The sequence below is a fragment of the Oryzias latipes genome, chromosome 13 (genome assembly GCF_002234675.1).
Source record: "Oryzias latipes chromosome 13, ASM223467v1".
Classification (NCBI taxonomy): Eukaryota; Metazoa; Chordata; class Actinopteri; order Beloniformes; family Adrianichthyidae; genus Oryzias; species Oryzias latipes.
In genome coordinates, this window is record NC_019871.2 from 4,724,397 (window position 1) to 4,745,206 (window position 20,810).

Sequence of the window (20,810 nt, forward strand, 5' to 3'; positions counted from 1 at the left end):
GCGTCCGGTTTCGGGTGCTGGTGGACCGAGTGAACCGTGTCTCAGAGTCTGATAAGGGCAGCCGGATTTATTAATGTGGGTTTGAGGGGAGGGGAGGGTGCTTTGTTACGTGTGCGTTTTGTTGTTTTGTTATGTCTGGGAGACTTGGATGGACTTCGATCCGTCCTGCCGCTCTGGGTTAGCGGCTGCCGGACTCAGGAGAACCGTGTGTGTCCGAGCAGAGCTCGGACCGCCAGCACACACAGCGGCTTTGGGGGTGTGTGTGTGCTTTTCAGAGCAGAAATGCCTCTTGGTGCTAAGAAACTGTTCAAACAATCACGTAGATTTGTGTTTCCAGTTGTGTCCCGACAAAATAGAGGCTGTTATTCCCACACATTTACGTGCAGCCAAGATGCAGAGTCCAGCTTTTCCCGCATGGTCCTGGAATTTGTGTCCATCAAACAAGGCTAATGTTAGCCCGTGTGTTAGCCTGTCCTAACACTGGCTTCTTCCAGCTCCGTTCTTCCACAAAAAAAGCACTGACCACACGGATTAAAAATAAAACGATGAGCGAACAGGCGTTTCATAATATTCATGACATTAATAAAAAGCACGTTTGGAAGATCGTCTCGTATATTACCGAGCTGCTGCATAAATGTCTGTGGCAGCTGTTTGTTTACAAAGGGACTCATGTCCTCTTCCGGGATTTTTTAACACTACTGTGCATCCCCAAATGATTTATTCCGACCGAGAGTGTGGCCCATGTGAACGTTTGTTCTAATCGGGAAAAAGGTTTTCTGATTCCATGTGCACGGTTGAATTTTAATCCGACCATTGATCAGATCGAGATATTTTGCCCATGTAACCGTGGCTTATGAGTGACCCAACTTTAAAGCAAGGCTTGGATATTTGTAGAAATGTTTATTTTTTATTTATTTTCTTCAACAAACCTAGACACTTTCTTTAGAGCTTGAATGAGTACATGAAAGTTTTCTGGCCTAACATCATCCTCAAGATTGTATATTGTATACTCTTTGCGATGAATGAGAAGTCTTCCAACTTCACGAATGTTTTGACGAATATATTTCATGGGATCTTAACCATATTATAGATGTCAGAATCAGAATAGCTTTATTGCCAGGTTTTGTAGACCGCACTTTACAGAACGAGGAATTTGACTTGGTGTTGGCAGGTGGTGCATCTCAGATAAGAAAAAAAGTGCAGTATAACAGTATAAACGGTATAAAATACAGCATGCCATGATAGCAGTACTACAAAGCATACAACATGACATTGTATTTGAATAGTGCAGTTAAGGATAAGTTAAAAATAAGTTATCAACAGACTATATACAGTGGAGTGAAGTGGGTTGGTGGGGCCTGTAAGTGGCAGCGATAGTCTTTTGGTTGGGGGGGGGGGGTGTAGAAGTTTACCAGCATCTTTACAGGGCGGTGAAACTTCTTCAGCTGCCTCAAGAAGTACATCCACTGCTGAGCCTTCTTAATGATGGAGCTGATGTTCTGCTCCCACTTGAGGTCCTGGCTGATGATGGTGCCCAGGAAGCGGAAGGACTCCACAGAGGTCACCGGGGTGTCAGAGGATGACAGGGGGGAGGGGGGCTGGGTCCTTCCTGTAATCCACTGTCATCTCCACTGTCTTCAGAGCATTGAGCTTCAGGTTGTTAGCGCTGCACAATGGAACTATTGTGTTGAAGGCAGAGCTGAAGTCTACAAACGGGATCCTGGTGTAGGATCCTGGAGGATGAAGTTGAGGGCCATGTTTACAGCATCGTCTACCGATCTGTTGGCTCTGTAGGCAAATTGCAGGGGGTCCAGGAGGGGGTCTGTAATGTCTTTGAAGTAGGAGAGGACGAGGCGCTCAAAGGACTTCATAACTACAGAGGTCAGGGCAACGGGGCTGTAGTCATTCAGTCCTGTGATTCTGGTCTTTTTGGGGACAGGGATGATGACTGAGGACTTGAAGCAGGCTGACGCATGACAGGACTCCAGTGAAGTGTTGAAAATGTCTGAACACTGGAGACAGCTGGTTGGCTCAGTGTTTCAGGGTGGAGGGGGAGTCCGGCCCCCAGCTTTGCGGGGGTTCAGGCGTTTAAAGAGTCTGTTTACATCTCCCTCTTTGATGGAGAGGGGAGAGATGGGGGAGGGGGACGCTGAGGTGTGAAGCTGTGTAAATGGGTCAGGTGGGGTTGCGGGGGGGGGGGGGAGGATTGTTGCTGGACAATGGCTGCGGGGGGAGGTGTTAGGACTGCCTGCTGTCAGCTCAAAGCGGCAGTAAAGTGTATTCAGGTCGTTGGCCAGATGCAGGTCGGTCAGAGTGGGGGGGCTCTGGGCTTGTAGTTGGTAATTGTCTTGAGCCCCTTTCCAGACAGAAGCAGAGTTTTTGGCTGAGAATTGCTGTTTCATTCTCTCACCATGGGCTGATTTAGCTTTTCTCACCTCTTTGCTAAATCTGTGCTTGGCCTCTTTGTATTTGTCTCAGTCCCCACTTCTAAATGCAGCTTCTTTCTCTGACCACAGCTGTCTGAGCTTAGCTTTGAACCAGGGTTTGTCATCGTTGTTGTAGCTCACCCTGGTGCATGTTGGAATGACGCTGTCCTCACAGAAGTTGATGTAGGACATCAGTGTCTGTGGACTCATCCAAGCTGTTGGTGGCAGACCTGAAAACGTCCCAGTCTGTGCAGTCCAGACACTCCTGAAGTTCCCCCACAGCTTCGCTGGTCCATTTCTTGCAGGTCCTCACAACCGGCTTGCAGAGCTTTAATTTCTGCCTGTAGGCTGGAATCGGATGCACCATGATGTGGTCGGACAGGCCCAGTGCAGCGCTGGGGACGGCACGATTAGCGCCGCTGATGGTGGTGTAGCAGCGGTCCAGTACCTTCCCCTCTCTGGTCGGACATTTGATGAACTGTTTATACTTGGGGAGTTCAGATGAGAGGTTGGCTTTATTAAAGTAAAGGCGTCTGGGTTTGTCCGTTCTACGCTCAGAATCTACTCAGCCAGCGCTCGCTGGGCAATGCACACGGCGCCCTGCGGTAGGATGTAAACTCAGTCGAGGAAGACTGAGGAGAACTCACGGGGGGGAGTAGAACGGCTTGCAGTTGATGGTGAAGGTCTCAAAGTCCAGAGAACATCGCTGCACCAGCCGCTGTTGATGTAGAAACATATTCCACCTCCTTTCGTTTTGCCGGAAAGCTCCGTGCATCTGTCCGCTCGGTGCAGTTGGAATCCCCGAAGTTTTAGTGCAACGTCCGGTATAAGGTCGCAGAGCCACGTCTCCGTAAAACAAAGGAAGTGGAAAAGTCTCTGTTTTTGTTGAGCAGCACTCTTAGTTCATCGGTTTTATTGCAAAGTGAGCGCACGTTGGAGAGGAATATCCCGGGCAGCGCAGTGCGAAATCCACTCCGGCGGAGACGCACCGGCACACCTGAGCGCCCGCCTCTCCTGCGGCGCTTCACCTTCTTACGTGCCTGCTGGGTTAAAATAGCCAGTAAATCCACGGTAGAAGCGAGAAATGTTGGGAAGAGGTCCACAGGGGTTGTAGCTCTGATGTTCATGAGCTCGTCCCTGGAGAAAGAGCCTCCAGAACTGTGGCAGGAGACCGAATTAAAATATAAAGCAAAACAAAGTAGAGCGCACCAAAACACTGTGGCACCATATTTTGCGGTAAGATATATATGTAAAACAATGAATGAAGAGAACATAGCCAGTTAATTGTATCAAATCATACATGCATAGAGGTCTACAATGTAAAAAAGAGACTACATATTTAAACAAATTCTTCTATATAACTGGACCATTATTATGTAATCTTACATTGTCGCCCCTTGGGGAAAAATGATGTAAAAAGTAAATTAAATGGCGTAAATGGCGTATACTTATATAGCGCCTTTCTTCCTACAAGGAAAAAGCGCTTTACAGTCACAGACCGATTCACCCAGTCACACACAAATTCACGCGCACATTCACACACTGGTGGCGGCTCCGCTGCCAAACACAGGCACCCGCCTACCAGCAGAGGCAAGGTGGGGGTTCAGTGTCTTGCCCAAGGACACTTCGACTCATGGGCGTGCAAGGCGGGAATCGAACCTGCAACCTTACGATCATGGGACGACCGCCCTACCGCTGCACCACGGCCGCCCCAAATTAGAATAATTTACTTAAAAGCTAAACAGTATGGTGAGCTGCCACTTCCTGTGCAAAAACAATTAGTTTACTGCTCTCACAACATTCTTGGATCTACAATATGGCAATAGTGATCAGGCTAATGCCAACAAGAGCAAGCACTTAAGCAACGATCAGCACTGGATTACGCTCACCCGGAAATGACGTCGTTTTTTTAATGGTGCAGTGGCTGGGGGTGTATTCTCATTTCCAGTGGTGGAAAGGGGAAAGGGACGGTATACGTGAGGGATCAGATGACCAGATCAGGTTGCCAAATGAGTACAAAGCTGCCATACTTTTGCCGACCAAGACAGGCGCTTACAGACTTGCATTGTTCCAGGGTAGTAGTGAGAAAGGAGTCCTCTTTCACGCCCAATACAACATGCTGTTCCCATCGGTAGTCCTGGTGATTCAATTGGCCTTCAGGATACTCCGTATGAGCTGTGTTAATTCAGTAAGAGATTACGTATTGGTAAAATTGGTCAAGCTGAAGACCTGGTTTCATCCTAAAAGCTCCTATAAAGTACTTCTGACCACACAAACAGTGGTAAAAACTTGCTAATTGACCTAGCTGGATCCACCTGTCTCATTGTAAATTCTGTAAGTTTCCTGAAGGGTCACCCACCGCTGCAGACGAGGCCCAAGTCCGGCTACAAAGGGGGACGGGATGTATAGTGTCCCTGACGTCTCAAACCGGTGAAGCTCTTTATAAGGGCTCTGCAGCACTTAGGGAGAGACCTGAAAGGACTTACAGACTTGAACTGAGCAGAGACCACAGAAATGTGACTGTGTGGGATGCCTGGTGAAGCCAGTGAACTTGGACATTAATTCAATAACTAAGAGGGCTCATATTGGTATCCAAAAGACAATACCTTTTGTACCTTTTTTTTTCTACCTTTTGTAGACTAGAGATTTCAATGCAGTCCATTCAGCTGCTGCTGCTTTTATTTTTCCATCTTCATGTTGCGTGACAGGAACACCAACATGTTAACCTTGTCAGGTTTCAGCGAAGACCTTAACAGGGTGACGGTGTTACCAGCCGATCTGAAAACACGCTACGATGGAGTGCTTGTAGCGCATTCAGACAAATATTTTCCTGCCACTTTTGACAGAAGAGGGAATCGAGCCTGATTGTCCCGCCACCAGGCAAGCGGATCAGAGTGCACATCGAGGGCTTCCTCGAGTCCGGCAAACGCCACAGGAAGGCTAATTCTCAGATGAGATCTTAAATTTGTTGTATTTCCTCGCGAGATGGATACTTCTGTGTGAAAAACACAGCATATTGCCTTGTCCAAATTCACCGGCTGTGCCTTTTTATCTGCCTGAAAGCCAAAGTGTGCCCAAATAGCCAACATCGTATTTGGTTTAGACACAAAATTAGTGGCAAATGTTTTTTTTTTTTTTGCTAGTGCCGTCGATGGTTATATTGCCTATACCATATGAAGCTACCGGTAGGCATACTTACAATTAAAATCTAACTTACTCGAACTGGGTAACCGGAGTTACAGCTCAAGTAAACAATTGGCTAGTCTTAGCAGAATAGGCTGGACATGTATTGCTGAGCTGGTGCGTACCATTTAGCCATTTTGACTTTTCTGGATAACAGCAGCTTCAACAAGATCATCCCTCTTGGTTCGGCAGTACAGGATGTTGCCTCAGTGAGTCCTGTACAGCTGGTGAAACGTCTGCGGCTGCTTGTCATGTTCCTCCACGGCATTCCAGGCTTCCACAACCTCACTCCTTTGCTCTGTGAGGAGGGACAGCTTGTTCTCAGTCATGCCAATCCCCACCAGCAGAGAGCAGAATCTCTCCAACTTCTGGAAACCAGGAAGAGGATTCGGACTGCAAACTTCCTGTTTTAAAGAACAAAAGTTTAAAAATAAATGTTTCAGAGAATAAAAAGACCAATATTCAGTAGACTGTCTGTGCCTTTTAAAAAGAGGCTACTCACAAAGGCTGGACGGTGAGGAGTGGAGGTGTCAGATTTATGTGGGCTGGGCTGATGAATGTCATCATCCTCCAATTCTGGATCAACACCAGGTCCATCAGACATGATGTCCTGCAGGGAAGAAGGCCCAGATTTCCCTGTTGAGCCTGTAAATCAGCCTGTCAGAATTCCACCGAGCAATGCCGCTTCTGAGGTACACCTGATACGGATGTGCAGCACAGTGTGGCCCCAAAGCTTTCCTAAACCCTGTTTTCAAGTCCTTTTGATGTCGACTCACTGTGCAAAAACACTTTTCTTTTTGTGGCAGGGATTGGCCACAGATGATGCAAACGGGGAGATTTTCTACCCTTGATTGTTTAACTTCACCTCCTGAGCAGTTTTCTTTGAGATTCCTTTTTTTTTATAGTGGCTTTTGCCCAGGAGGGGGTGCTGATGCTGGAGGAGGTGCTGTTGCTGGAGGAGGTGCTGTTGCTGGAGGAGGGAATGTCAGGAGTAGGTATTTTTGAATGATGGAGATGCTCAGGGAGGATGAGGCAGCAGCTGTGGGGTGTTGGAGTTTTTTTATTTTAGCTTTCTCTGGTGCTGGATTAGTGCAGGTGGTTTTGGGAAGGAGGTGGAAGATGGCAGAGGGATTTCTGTTTTTTTTTTTTGTTTTCTTATCTTTTTTGTTCCAGCGGTGCTTTGGGTGGGCGCATACGTAATCTTGGAGGGGCAGCACAGCTGGCTGATGTGGTGCTGGAGGTAGCTCAGAGGAGGTGATGGTGGATGGCTGCTTGGTGGCGTTGAGGTTCAGCAGCCTCTCCTGAAAACGTATTAAGTCTCTCACCGTGTTGCTGTTCATCTACGGTGGAGAGATCCCGCTTTGGACAGGATTGGGTACTTCACCAGAAGACGATGCTGGAAGAAAGCGTTCATACGCTTTTAGGATGCTGCTTTGAGAGCCGTGAGGTGTCCGCAGCCACAACAGTTTCACCAGTGTGTACATCAGCCTGTTTTTTTGGGCAGTGATGTCTTGCTGAGCTGGTGCATATCGTTCAGCCATTTTGACTTTCTGGATAACAGCAGCGTCAACAAGATCGTCCCTCTTGGTTCGGCAGTACAGGGTGTTGCCTCAGTGCATCCTGTACAGCTGTTGAAACGTCTGCGGCTGCTTGTCATGTTCCTCCACGGCATTCCAGGCTTCCCCAACCCCACTTCTTTGCTCTGTGAGGAGGGACAGCTTGTTCTCAGTCATGCCAATCCCCACGAGCAGAGAGCAGAATCCCTCCAACTTCTGGAAACCAGGAAGAGGATTCGGACTGCAGACCTCCTGTTTTAAAAAACAAAAACAAATCTGAGAATAAAAAGACAACATGCAGCAGTAGAGCAGAGTACGTCCTGTGTCTCTGCCTCCAAACACGACATCTGCGCTCCTGTCAGAATTCCACCGAGCAATGCCGCTTCTGAGGTACACCTGATACGGATGTGCAGCACAGTGTGGCCATGTGTGGTGACATTTTTCAGGAACCTCATTTTTCATAACATTTCATGTGCTGCTTCTATGCACGTCAGTGTTCTACCTGGAATCATGTTAGCTGCACTTTGTGGAAACCGTCCAGGCTGTTGCTTCCACAAAGTCCTTTGTAGAAAGGAACATCCACACCGTTGATGGTGGTAACACCCTGTACATGCACAAGTCCGGTGGATCCTGAATGGAGCCCAGATGCCACTGCTGGCATGCCCACACCTCATCGATGTCCTCTATGAATACAGAAAGGAATTCAGAAATAAGCCAGTGCAGTCAAAACATATTTAACACAAACAGGGATGACTGTGGACTTTATTTTATTTTTTTATTTTACTTTAATTTCATTTGTTTTCAGGTTGTCAGTCACACAGATCCATAGCTGCCTTCCTTTGAGTTGATGAGCCTCTGTGTGTTTAGGTGTTTGGTTCTCAGAGAATCTTTTAACTAACAAACATTAAACTTTTAGCTAAACAGTAATAGCTCACTAAAAAAACTTTGTTTACTTGGTGTTTTGAGGAGGCTCACTCCACTTTCATCCAGTCCAGCTGGACCTTTCAGCTCCTATCACCATCTGGATGAACTGGAAGGTTTCCTGTGGTCCTAGAGTTCCCCTCCACACGTGGTGCTTCACCTGCTTCCTGGAAATGTGCTGCTGAATAATGCAGTCATCTGATAAAGTCTTCAAGGCTTCCCCCTCAGCCCTTGACAGCCTTTATGAGCAGATCCAAGTGGCTTTTGTTGTAGGCCAGAACAGCCTCAGCCAGTGCAGACTTGAATGCAGCACAGTGGCTGTCAGTTCAGATGCTGCATCAAACTGGTGGATCCAGTGAAAAGTGAAAAATGTCTAGACAAACCACCATCCCACTCTCAGCCCAAGGCTGGAACAAAGTCTCCACTGCTGTTGGGCCTTGTGTTCAACAACACCCCTGATCTTTGTCATTATTTGTCATCAAACCACAGCAGTATGAGGTGTATTTCATCTCAAGTTGTCATTTGCAGTATGAGGTGTATTTCATCTCAAGTTGTGAAAAATGACTGCAATATGTCTGAAATGATAATACAGTGAAACATTGAAATACTTTTTTGGTTGAATCCATTCTCAGTACAGTGCCAAAGGTGGAGAGGATCTGATTCCTTTAGTCCTGCATGTTGTCGGCCACAGGAGTCGTGCGGAAGGTAACTCTCTGGAGGGAGGGGGGGGGGGGGGGTGCACCAAAGCGGAAACAATGCCACCCGCCTCCACTGTGCTCATCAGAAGGGTGATGTACAGGTCCTTACGATGGAAGATATTCTTCATGGTGATTTTCCTGGACCTGCCGCCACACTTTTCACCATAGTGTTGCCCTCAGCTCTGTCCCGCAGAAGGTGAACAACATTCTTGTCCACACTGCCTCTTGGAGAAGAGAGAGTCATCAGATGATTCATTTAAATTTCATTCACATGCTGCTGGTAACACTCACTTGCAGGTGACAACAGCAGGAAACATGGCTTGATGGGCCTCACTGAGCTGGGACAGAATTGCATGATCCCATGCAAGCCAGCGCCCCACTGTGCCACCCTCCTTATTTCTGACTGCCTTAGTGCACTGTCCACAGCACAAAACATCAGTCAGCATTGTGTACCAGCTGGACACGTCACCTGCCTGCAGAGATCAGAAACGGTTAAGCAAATCTGAGCAACGTGTGATGTGTTCATCTGAGGCTATATTTACCAGCTAAACGGAACAAAACTAAAGCTGTATTGGAAATCCAATTTGAATTAAAAAACAAATGTTCTGTTTTTTTGATGGGCAGCTAAAGCAGGACGACATCCTTTATCGATTGTGTTGCACTGAGAATTACTATGTTAAAAAAGAGCTTTAAGAAGTGACTCGTTTGTAGAACTTACTCTGCAATAATAAAAGTAAAGGACAATGAAGCTTCCTTTTAAAATAAACTAGTATTGGATATACTGTCCTGAACGCCTCTGCAAAAAAAAAACAACAAGATGATCAGCTAATTAAACGGCAAAATGTGAGTGGCACCTGATGATGGTAGCCAGATTTGTAGAGGTGCACATCTCAACCTGCACCTGCGCATTTGTCACCTCGAGGACACTTGGGAGAGTACCTCCACGCTCCCACAGGGCGTCAAAGACACGGCTCTGGGGGAAAAGAAATGTCGAGCTGGTAGAGCAGCGCTGATGAAACCAGGAGGCTCCGTAAGGTAAAACCACATCCGGGCTGATTTCATCACCCGTCTCCTCCTCAGTTGACCAGAAATGTCTTTGCATATTTGTACGGCAGTGAACAGTCCCCTCTGTGTCCTCCTTGAGCCAGTTGATGTCAGCAGATGGGATATCCGATGAAGACGGGGAAATTCTCTCTGGCTGGGAGGAGGATGTTGATGAGGCAATCTTCTCTTTCTGAGGGGAAAATGAGGATGATTTTAAAAACGGCTCATTTTCCATCAACTCAGGTAGACTCTTACTTTCCACAGCCTGACATGCAGCCATCAGCTCAACATCATCAGCAATGCAGATGGATTTCCTATTTTCAGCTGTTACTGTAGTAGGAAAGAAAATTGTTTTTTTTTATTAAATTGGACTTTGTAGAAAAGTTCAGTCGGGAAACATTTCCAATGTGCAAATCAAACTTTATTAGCTTTTTGGCAGTTTATGGCCACAACACTTCCTTTTCTGTGATGTATTTTCGGAACCTCTTCATCTGCACGCTGGTGATGTGAGTCAGCGGTGTGTTCAACCATCTCCACAGAGTTTTTTGCTTTCTGCATAGTCTCCTTCAGGCTAAATTTGTCTGGCCTGTCCTTTTTGGGCTCCATACTGCTGGTAGAGTTCCCACATCTCCTGAAAGTTGTGCTCTTGAAATCCTTTCTGACCATAGATGCACCTGCCTATGTTGGCCTCGAGGAGAACAGAGACTTGAGGGAAGCTCTCTGCATACTCTGCCAGGCAGTCTTTGATCCACTTGTTCCCGATTTCTGGTTTTTAAATCGGGTTTATCATCTCTCCTCTGTGCTTGTCAACTAAGCTGCAGGTGGATATTTTGATCAGTTTAGTTGAATGCAGACATATTTGCTTCATTCCTCTTTAACATTGCATGCATACGGTAACGTTGTTTTCAGGGGCAGGTATATTTGAATGCCTGAGATTCTCGGGGTGAATGAGGCAACAGCTGTGGCGTGTGTTTGGTTGCAGATGACTGGTTTGCTCAAAGTTCTGGTTGTTGGAGTATTTTGAACATTTCTTGGGTGCTGGATTAATGCAGGTGGTTTTGAGGAGGAGGTGGAAGATGCAGGGCTCGACATAGCCATTTGTCCGCTGGCCCGGTCCTGTTTTTCGAGGAGTACGGACCACAAGACTTTACTTTTTACTTGTCCGCTCGGGCCACTAAAATATCTAACAATTAATACATTTTTCACCTTTTACAATAAAGTATATTTTGCGAAAACGTGTAGATTTACCTCGTCTTTATAATTCACTTTTTCTGCTAGTCCTGTGTTCAGACTTCAAGGGTTTCTATGGGAAACCTTTTATCACTCTTCTCCTCCTCTCCCGCCTGCGCGCGCGGCTGTCACTGCCGAACACCACGCGGCACGCGCTCACTCATTTTTTTTTTCAAACTTTATTGAATGTAACAATTCAATACTAAACAATGTTTAACAGCAACAACGAAGGAACAAGCCAGTGGGTTATTACATTTTAGGCAGATATATTTAAACTGACACACATATCAGCGCGCCCCCTGGTGGTTTTTCACCGCGATGATCATAAATCCAACACCGTCACTGCAGAGAGACTGAAGCATGTCAGAGATGTGGAAGACATGGCAGGAATAGATAGGAATATGTTAGATGGAGTGACGGGTGGAATTAGTACTATGGACAGCAAGATATTTAATGAATGCATTGAAGATGAAACTGTATGCACTAAGCTTTAAGCTGAATGTCAAAGAATCAAAGGCAACTCCAAATACCTGAATCTCAGACTCAAATGCAGTAGAATGTTAAACTACTTAATTTTGTTTTTCTTTACAACACTGTAAGCAGTAAGTATTTCTAGTTAGCTGAATGATCTCAGTAATTTAATTGTATTTAATTTTTCAATTATTTAATTTAATTAGGTAACTAAAGTAACTAAAAAGTAAATGTAACTTTGCAACAGTAACAAAAAGCAGAACCTTAAGGCAGTCAGGGCGAAAAAGTCAATAAAACTTCTTAACTATTGATTAGGAACAAATGTGAAATAGCAGTGATTAGAAGCAGCATGAAAACTTCTTAACTAGTGTTAACTACTACACTGCAGCGCTCTTCAAAATATCTGAAACAGAATAGAGCAGATTTAAGTTTGATATGCTCTATTTTTAGTCATTGAAAAGTGTATAAATAAGTGCTAGATGTCACCAGAATGCACCAAATTGCACCATATTAAAACTTTCCGGGGGGGCATGCCCCCGGACCCCCCTAAAGTTGCAAGCACCTGCGGAGCGGCGGGTCTCGCTGTGCGCGGTGTCGGGCCAGTAACTTTCAAAAACTACTGGCCCTGTGGGCCAGTGCAAATTTCTGGGCTATGTCAACCCCTGAGATGGCTGAGGGATTTCCGTTCTTCTTTTTAGCTTTTTGTTCTAGCAATGCTTGGGCTGGGTGCATACTTGATCACGGCGTAGTCTTGGTGATTTGGTCCTGGACAAATCAGAAGGTAAACCAAATGCAATAGTAATTGATGTAAAAGAAATTCAAAAGAGTAACCACATGTGTGACTCCCCTGTTGCATTATAGGAGGATAAACTGATTTAAAGTAAGAGATTATGTATAGGTAAAATTGGTCAAGCTGAAGACCTGGTTTCAGCCTAAAGGCTCCTATCAAGTACTTCTGACCACACAAACAGTGGTTAAAAACTTGCTAATTGACCTAGCTGGATCCACCTGTCTCATTGTAAATTCTGTAAGTTTCCTGAAGGGTCACCCACCGCTGCAGATGAGGCCCAAGTCCGGCTACAAAGGGGGACGGGACGTATAGTGTCCCTGACGTCTCAAACCTGTGAAGCTCTTTATAAGGGCTCTGCAGCACTTAGGGAGAGACCTGAAAGGACTTACAGACTTGAACTGAGCAGAGACGACACAGAGCACAATTTTCAAATAAAAAAAATAAAAATCATGGGCCTTGCAGTTTTCAAGGAACCGTAGCCTTTTTGTTTGTCCTGACAATTGTGATTGTGTTCTTCTAGCTTATAGCATTTTGGAGCAAAACAATGAAGCACTGAAGCCCCCACCAAAGAAAAGCCCACACACTTTGTAAACCATGAGCCCCTTGACACGTTTTAGAGGAGTCAAAGTCCTTGACGTACAGCAATTAACTGTAGGTTGTTCTTAATTTGTTATTTATTTTTCATCCTCAAAAAGTATAGTTAAAATACCGATGAGCAGTATCAATAATAGTAGTAGTACCGTTAAAACCTTGATATCCATCCCTAGTCCCAGGCCTCTACGCCAAATAGTTGCTCCACTCCCTGAATTAAATGAAGCATGTATAGTTTAAATGATGAGAACATTAACCACGAAAACTTCATGCTCACCTTTGGACAAAATGTTTGCACCAAAAAAAACAGAAAAGAGACTTTAGCACCAATGTTACTGCAAACCATTTTACTTGTTTTGTCTTTGCAGGAAGTAGGCCTGGGCGATTAAATGAAGTAATTCAATTTTTTTGTTACGGGCGATTTAAAAAATAACTAAATCGAGTTTTTGTGTAATGCCGCATTTTTGGGCTCCCTCTAGCTTCCCCAGCGTTAGTTTCACATGCCAGTATGGCAAGCGACAAACATACCAAACAGCAAGCGACAACATGGCTACCGGTGAGAGTGGAAAGTTTGTTACCAAGAAAAGAATAAAATCATCTGCTGTTTGGAACTGGTGTGGTTTTCCTGCGAAAGATGTGAAGCAAGAGACCCCATGCTGCAACTTTTGCCTAAAGCCTATCACAATCAACGATAGCAGCACCACAAACTTATTCCAACACCTGAAACAGAGACATCTAGCCGAATATGAAAAAAGACACTCTCCGAGAAGAACAAAACTGCAGTCACCAAAAAAGACATTGCTAAAAAACAGCTAACTGTAGCCGAATCCTTTGCACAAGGCACCTGCAGCGCATATGGCAGGAAAGGAGAACGGTGGAGAACAGTCACCGAAGCGGTCGCTTTGCATTTGGCCAAAGACATGGTACCCATATAGACCGTGGAGAAGATGGGGTTTATTAATTTAATTAAAACATTAGACCCCAGATATGAGCTACCCAGCTGCAAGTACTTCAGTGAAGTCGCCTTGCCCCAGCTGTACAACAACACACCAAAGAAAGTCAGCACAGAAATGGAGGAGCTGTCCTTTTATTCGGCAACAACCGACATGTGGTCCAGTCGGACTATGCAACCTTATGAGTTTAACGGTGCATTTCATTAACGATGCGTGGGATTTGCGGAGTACTTCCCTCCAAAGGTCATACTTTCCCCAGGACCACACCAGGGAACTTGTTGCCAAGGGATTGAGAGACACTCAAAAAACTCCCTACTGACAGCGGCACCAACATGATTAAAGCCCTGAGAGTGAACGGATTGCCAAATCTCCAGTGCTTTGTACACAGACTACACAGCGCTATTGGTAAGTCTAAAAATAAGTACAATAAAATATCACATTTTTACAGTGCACAAATTATTCTCATCTAAATCGCAGTCAAGCTAGATGACACTCATCTTTTCAAAAAATCGGAAATTGAATAAAAAAATAAATGGATTTTATTTTTAGGCCAGGGAGTGATTCTAGTATGGGCCACATTGATGACAGCCTGTGCTCATCCACCCACGATGTCACCACCCCTCTGACGCAAAGCACAGCAGACACCTGGTGGTGCTGTGGTGGTGACACCCTCTGCAGCGCGTTTCTGGGAAAGGTAGCCGGCACTTGTGCTCTCATAAATCTTGCCCTTCCGGTGAATGTTGTTGCAGTTTCTGTTGACTCACTTTTGTCTGGTATTCACATTCAAGATCAAGACCTATCAAAGAGAGCAGTACGTCACAAACCGTGAGAGATGACGCCACCTACATCTATGCCATTGGGGTCCTCAGAAGTGTTCCAGACAAGTACAAGATGGCAGACAAAGTTTCAGCTGGCTTTGAGAACGTCTCAATCATAAGTGCACGGTTCCCTGTTGCACCTAACAAGTATGTTGACAGAATTAGTTACATACATTGCAATGGGAAAAGATTGGCTAACTGTTCTGAAGAGATGTTCACAGCAGTCCAATAACAGCTGAGAGCAACTTTCCTTATGGCCTTTCAGAGCAGAGGAGCCCTGGACATGCTTCTGGCTGAGAAAGGTGGAGTATGCAGCATGTTTGGAGACACATTTGGGTCACATGGGTCCCAAAAGACACAGCTCCTGAGGGATGTTTCACAAAGGCCCTGGATGGAGGGTCTACGGACATTAAGCAGGAAAATGAAGGCTCACTGTGCAGTCGAAATGTCTTTGGAGTTTGTCATTTTAACATTTAAAATTCTAATTCTGCTGATCAGTTTATTTTTCAGCTTTGTATTATCAGACCTTTGAAAGGGCAAACTTTCCTTTTATGCTTGTCCAAATGTGTGCGCTCTTTATCCATGTTTGTTCCTGGCAGGAGAGAATCATTCTGCAGTTTAGTGTTTGTCTGAAGGATTTTACACACACACACCATTCTGTTGTGTGCTGTGAGCGACAGGTCGTACAGATTTGTAAAGATCCATGGAAATCCTGTCGTAGAATCCCATGTTTGATCCAGAATTAATCAAAACGACGCAAGATGTTTGTTTAAACAATGTTTCAACAATCTAATTTTAATAGAACTATAACTCATAGTTGAAGAACCCCCACTCAGCACAGACACAGGAGTGGAACCCCCACTCTGCTGGCTGTTGAAGACAGCCCACTTCTGTCTAATTTCATTTCCTTCCTCTTCTGCCTCAGACTGAAGACAGTAGAAACGTCGGATGACGCCCCTTCAGATGTTTAGAGGAGCTGCAGAAGGAGGTTCTGGAGGGTGTCCAGGTCCTGACAGGACTTCCTCACAGCTCCAGAGTCATGCTGGTGAGTCTAGAGCAGGGGGGCCCAAAGTGGGGCCCACAGGCAAAATTTGGCCCGCCATAGGTTTTCCTCTGGCCCGCTGTAAAACCCCTTAATCTCACATTCTTTGTCTATGATGGTGAAAACTCTATGGCTGTTATTTACTTTCGTTCTCCAGATGGCACTGTTAGCACCGTTGCTGCCCACCGCTGCCACCCCCTCTCAACCCCCTGCACAGGGTGTCTACTTTTACGTCCTCACTGCTCTCCGTACCGTTCTTATGATGTCCTCTCTCACGTCCTCTTTACCGAAGTCACACAAACGCATTAAGCGCACCGCACCATAGGGCAATGCTTACATTTTGGAGAAGATTCAGGACTCTAAGACTTTTTCAGTTTGTCAAGATGGATCGACAACGGCAGTGGCACACGGAAAAGATGCATTTTAAACAAAAGTGGGAGGAGGATTATTTTTTTGCAGAAATCTCTTCTAAGGCTGTTTGTCTTATTTGCCAGCAATCCGTGGCCGTACTGAAAGAGTACAATATACGTCGCCACTACCACTACTACGAGACTGAAGACGCTGTCTTCTCCAGATACAAAGGTGAGGCGCGAAAGAAAAAATCAAGCGAGCTACTATCGAAACTTCGGTCAAAGCAAGCCACCTTTACGAGGCCCTCGACAGCACAAGACTGCGCCACACAGGCCAGCTACGAAATTTCGGTGCTACTTGCAAAGAGTGGGAGGTTATTTTCAACGGGAGTTTTGTTAAGGAGTGCCTGTCCACAGCTGCTTCAATAATGTGTCCTTCCCAATAAAGAGTTTTTTTCCCCAAATTAGCCTCTCCCGCAACACAGTGACCCACCGCGTTGAAGATTTGTCTCGGGACATTAGAGATCAGTTAAGTCAAAAGACTTTGTTGCTTTCTCACTGGCATGTGATGAGAACACAGAAATTTCGGATTCAGCGCTGCTTTTGTTTTTTGTTCGGAGAATTAACCCTGACATGGAAATAACACAGGAGTTGGCGGGACTTGAGACGCTGCGAGGGACGACAAGAGGTGAAGATTTGTTTGCGGCGGTTTCAAAAGTCCTGGACAAATATCATATTGAGTTGGGACAAAATGGTTTGAATAACAACCGATGGTGCACCTGCCATGATTGGGGAAAAAAGCTGGCTTCACTGCTCTCGTTTCCCAAAAAGTTTGAGTGTGGGGGAAAGGTGGCGCAATACCACTGTATCCTGCACCAAGAACAGCTGTGTGCAAAGACAATTGGACTGGCATATGTTGTGCGTGATGTCGTTAAAATAATAAACTGCAACCGCTCAAAGGCACTCTCACACCGCCAGTCCAGAGCCTTTTTGGATGAAGTTGATGTGCAATACAAAGATGTTCTCAACCATCAGGAGGTGCGCTGGCTGAGCAGGGGGACTGTGCTCAAAATGTATTTTGAGTTGCGCCAACTTTTCTTGGAGTTTTTTTCGAGTGCGAGCAGGGACACACAAATCCCCTCCGATAAAAGATGGATTTTCGACGTGGCCTTTATGGTGGACATCACCGACCTGCTCAACAATCTGAATGTTAAACATCAAGGCAAAGAACAGATCATAACGGAGCTGTTTGACCACATCAAGGCTTTCCAAATGAAGCTGCAACTACTCTGTTGGCATCTTTCGTCGCTGTCCGTGCCATGTGTGTGTCGCTGTCCGTGGTGCTGACGCCTGTTTGACAGAAAATGTCATTGTTTGTTGTTGTGGGTCTGCTTTCATTGCTCTCTTTTTGTCTTTTGTGTCCTGTAGCTTACGTGTGCCAATGATACTAATACTTATTTGACTTTCTCTTTAGGAAACTTGGCACACTAACCCCAGCCTGACGGAAGTGAATGTAGAGGTGGACAGGTTGCCAGAATATGGAGAACTTCTCAGCAACTTAAACAAGGAGTTTGATTTCCGCTTTGTGGACTTTAAGAAGACCGCAGATGACATGGAACTTTTTTCTCAGCCCTTCAGCGTGAGTCTTGACTTAGTTCAAGAGCATTTGCAGATGGAGTTCATTGAGTTTCAATGTGACACAGAGCTAAGAAGGAAATTTGTATCACTACCCCTGAGGGATTTCTATCCACAAGTGTCAGTACAAAGATACCCACAGATAAGAAAAAATGCACAAGTAATGCTATATCTGCTTGGCAGCACCTACATTTGTGAGCAAACATTTAGTCTCATGAACCTGAACAAGATCAAACTCAGGGGGACCCTCACAGACTCACACTTGCAAGACATACAAACACTAGTGAGTAAGCTGCAGCCCAACATTCAGTCACTGAAGTCAAAAGACCAGCTCCATGCCTCTCATTAAGAATCACAGTTTGCCGTTTTCATTGGAAAAAAGTTTGTTTTAGCTTGTTCTTGTTTTTTAGTTGAAAATTGCCAGTTAAGGCCTTGCTGTTATGTTTAATGGTTTGAAAGAATGTTTCTTTTTGTGTGTTACCTTCATGAATACAGAATCAAAATAAACACATTAAACCATATTCTTTGTTTTCTGCTTTTATTTATTGACATGCAAAAAAACGTATTGTATTTGGCCCACGGGGTCCGGGATCACATGTAGATTTTGGCCCTTTTGAGGAAAAAAGATGGGGCACCCCTGGTCTAGAGGAAGTCGGTGTGCAGAGCCAAGGCTTGGTGAAGCTCAGACCCGCTCACACCATTGACCTCTCATCACTGAGACCTCTATTCCACTGCTTTCCTTCTCAGACGGATGTCTGCAGGAAAGGAAAGCAGACGTGTCTGCAGATGTGTGGAACGGCTCAGAGGGAGGGGGGGCGGACATGTTTTGTTTTTGAGGAATGAACATTATAATAGACTTAAAAGCTCTAAAAGTTGTTCTGTTCGCAGAGCTGCTGTTTAAGTCGACGCAAATGTCACCAACCCAGATGTGGCAGGAGCTGTTCTGAGAAGGTTCTGGATTTCTCCGACCTTAAACTGGGAGTCAGACTTAAGTCTCACTCAAATGCAGGAAGATGTTGGTCCTTCTCTAACCTTCATTCTGCTTTTCTCGTCTATCTTCCCACCTGTAATTTGAAACCAACATTTCTGTTTGAATGCTGTGGGTGTCGTTTGAGATCTACAGCAGTAGGTTCAATTTTATTTCTATAGCCCAACGTTACAACAGTCGTCTCAACGGGCTTCATACCGGTAATTGTATAACAAAATGAAATCAGTCATAAAATACAGTAGATAATTGCTAAACTAAACAGATTAAACTAAACTGGGCATCCCTGCCTTTAGACCTTCCTTAGTAAGGAAAACTTAAAAAAATGATTCCATGGGGAAAAATGGTATAAGAAACCTCAGGGGTGTCTACATTAAGGGGGGGATCCTCTACCAGGATGGACAGACGATGTACCAGAATTAGCGTATCAAACACTACAACTACATGTTTGATTAGTCCAGCAGATGGGCTTCATCCAGATGGAACTGAGGACAACTGGGGACGTGAGGCGAGCCAGAGGCGAGGTCCACGGCCAAGTTTAGTAGCACAGACGATCCTATTGGAATCTGGAATCACTCCTGCTCCCCTGGAGTGGAATGGGGGGGGCACATGGATCAGACGGCATCAAACAGAGGCATGATAACTAAATGATGAATTAATGATCAAGAATAGAGAAGTAGAAAAAAGAAGAGTGCACCGTACTTTCCCCAGCTTCTAGCAGCCTGCCGACAACTGTTGATGGGAGAGATTAAAAAAGATTTGAAGTCTGTATATTCTACTTCTTTTGCTGTTTCTATTTCTGAATGTCTTTTTTTGCTGCTGAAGATAAGAGAATATCCCCATTGTGGGATGGATAAAGATCTAATCTAACAGAATTAGGGAACGTTTGAGTAATTTTATATAAAAAGTGAGAATGGCAGGGTTCACCCAGACAATTCACCTGGACTCACAGACCGACACATTCACTTTTTAGAGACAATTCAGGATCACCATAGAACCCATTGAGAATCCACACAGGAAGGACCCAGCAGGGATCTGAACTGCTCACCGTTGGTCAGATCCTTGTTCCTCTGCCTTGTGTCCTCTGGCCTGATCTGCTGCTGTCGGTTTGATTTTCTCCACAGATCACTGACGGGAACTCCTGATGCACCTGCAGCTCCTCTCCACTCATCCAGTCTGGATTTAAGACCAGCGTTTCCAGCCTTTTCCTACAAGTCTGTCAGCTAACTTCCATAGGTATTGAACCAGCATCCTTTAGCAGAGTTCCTCTGGTGTTTACTGTATTTTATCAGATTTCTCTTTTGTCTACCAGATTCCCTCCTGGATCATCGTCGTTTTTTTTGGGACAGCAGTGACTCCTCACCACATCACTCCTCCTCTTTGACCACGACAGAATCAGGAGGAACCACTCATTACAGCAGCCAGTAGCATAATAAAAAATGTAATAATAAATAACATAAAATGTTGTGTTTATTGAAGGAAAATATCCCCCATTTTGAAATGTTGTTTGGAACAAACAAAGATTTACATTACTTTAAGTTGACTTTTAATAAAACATTGATTGAGATGAACAGTAAGGTGAGGTTTAGTTGACCAGAAGCAGGTTGGATCACTTGAAATCATAATTTTAGCCGAAACAAGGTTTTCTAAAATTGAAATCATTGTACTGTTTCAGAATTTAAAAAATGAAAGGATTTGAGGATGTAGCTGTTTTCACCTGCATTACTACATAATTAAAAACCGTTAAAAGACAAGTAGGAAACATGTTTCTAAAAAATTAAAAATAGAATTGTACTTTGAAGATGTTTTCAGTCAAAGGTGTTAAACTTCCTTGGAAAAAAGCTGCTGTTTGTGGGAGAATATATAATTTTTTTTTTTATATACAAAGTTCAGCTACATGTGTGTAAAATTATAAGAGGTGTAAAAAAAAGTCATAAAATAGTAATAAAACATTCAATAAGCTTACATGTGTTTACACGTCCTTCTTTGAGCAGCTTCCCATAAACTCCTTCTGGAAATAGTTTCATTTAGATTTAATTTTAATTATCACCAATAGTTTTTTTATTTATTTCAGACACGTGCTGGGAAAGCTAAAATAAAAGTGTAACGCTGATATT

At 44.7% G+C, this 20,810-nt stretch overlaps 3 long non-coding RNA genes across 6 annotated transcripts; 1 reads left to right on the top strand and 2 right to left on the bottom strand.

Moving 5' to 3' along the window:
- Positions 1 to 5,550: 5,550 nt before the first annotated feature.
- LOC111948500 lies at positions 5,551 to 8,542 on the bottom strand. 2 transcript variants are annotated; one of them, XR_002874511.1, is made up of 3 exons: positions 8,119 to 8,542; positions 7,668 to 7,848; positions 5,551 to 7,417 (listed from the first exon to the last, which is right to left on the bottom strand). It is a non-coding gene; the product is annotated as an uncharacterized LOC111948500 (long non-coding RNA). The 2 variants fall into 2 exon arrangements; XR_002874510.1 differs by having other exon boundaries at positions 5,551 to 7,848.
- Positions 8,543 to 8,893: 351 nt separating this feature from the next.
- LOC110016183 lies at positions 8,894 to 10,938 on the bottom strand. Its single transcript, XR_002291474.2, has 3 exons — positions 9,639 to 10,938; positions 9,076 to 9,257; positions 8,894 to 9,008 (listed from the first exon to the last, which is right to left on the bottom strand). It is a non-coding gene; the product is annotated as an uncharacterized LOC110016183 (long non-coding RNA).
- Positions 10,939 to 12,137: 1,199 nt separating this feature from the next.
- LOC105358289 lies at positions 12,138 to 20,264 on the top strand. 3 transcript variants are annotated; one of them, XR_002874507.1, is made up of 9 exons: positions 12,138 to 14,268; positions 14,413 to 14,557; positions 14,652 to 14,828; positions 14,947 to 14,983; positions 15,607 to 15,726; positions 15,881 to 16,305; positions 17,548 to 17,712; positions 19,818 to 19,929; positions 20,006 to 20,264. It is a non-coding gene; the product is annotated as an uncharacterized LOC105358289 (long non-coding RNA). The 3 variants fall into 3 exon arrangements; XR_002874506.1 differs by lacking the exon at positions 15,881 to 16,305 and having other exon boundaries at positions 12,143 to 14,268; XR_002874508.1 differs by lacking the exons at positions 15,881 to 16,305; positions 17,548 to 17,712 and having other exon boundaries at positions 12,141 to 14,268.
- The last annotated feature ends 546 nt before the right edge of the window (positions 20,265 to 20,810 follow it).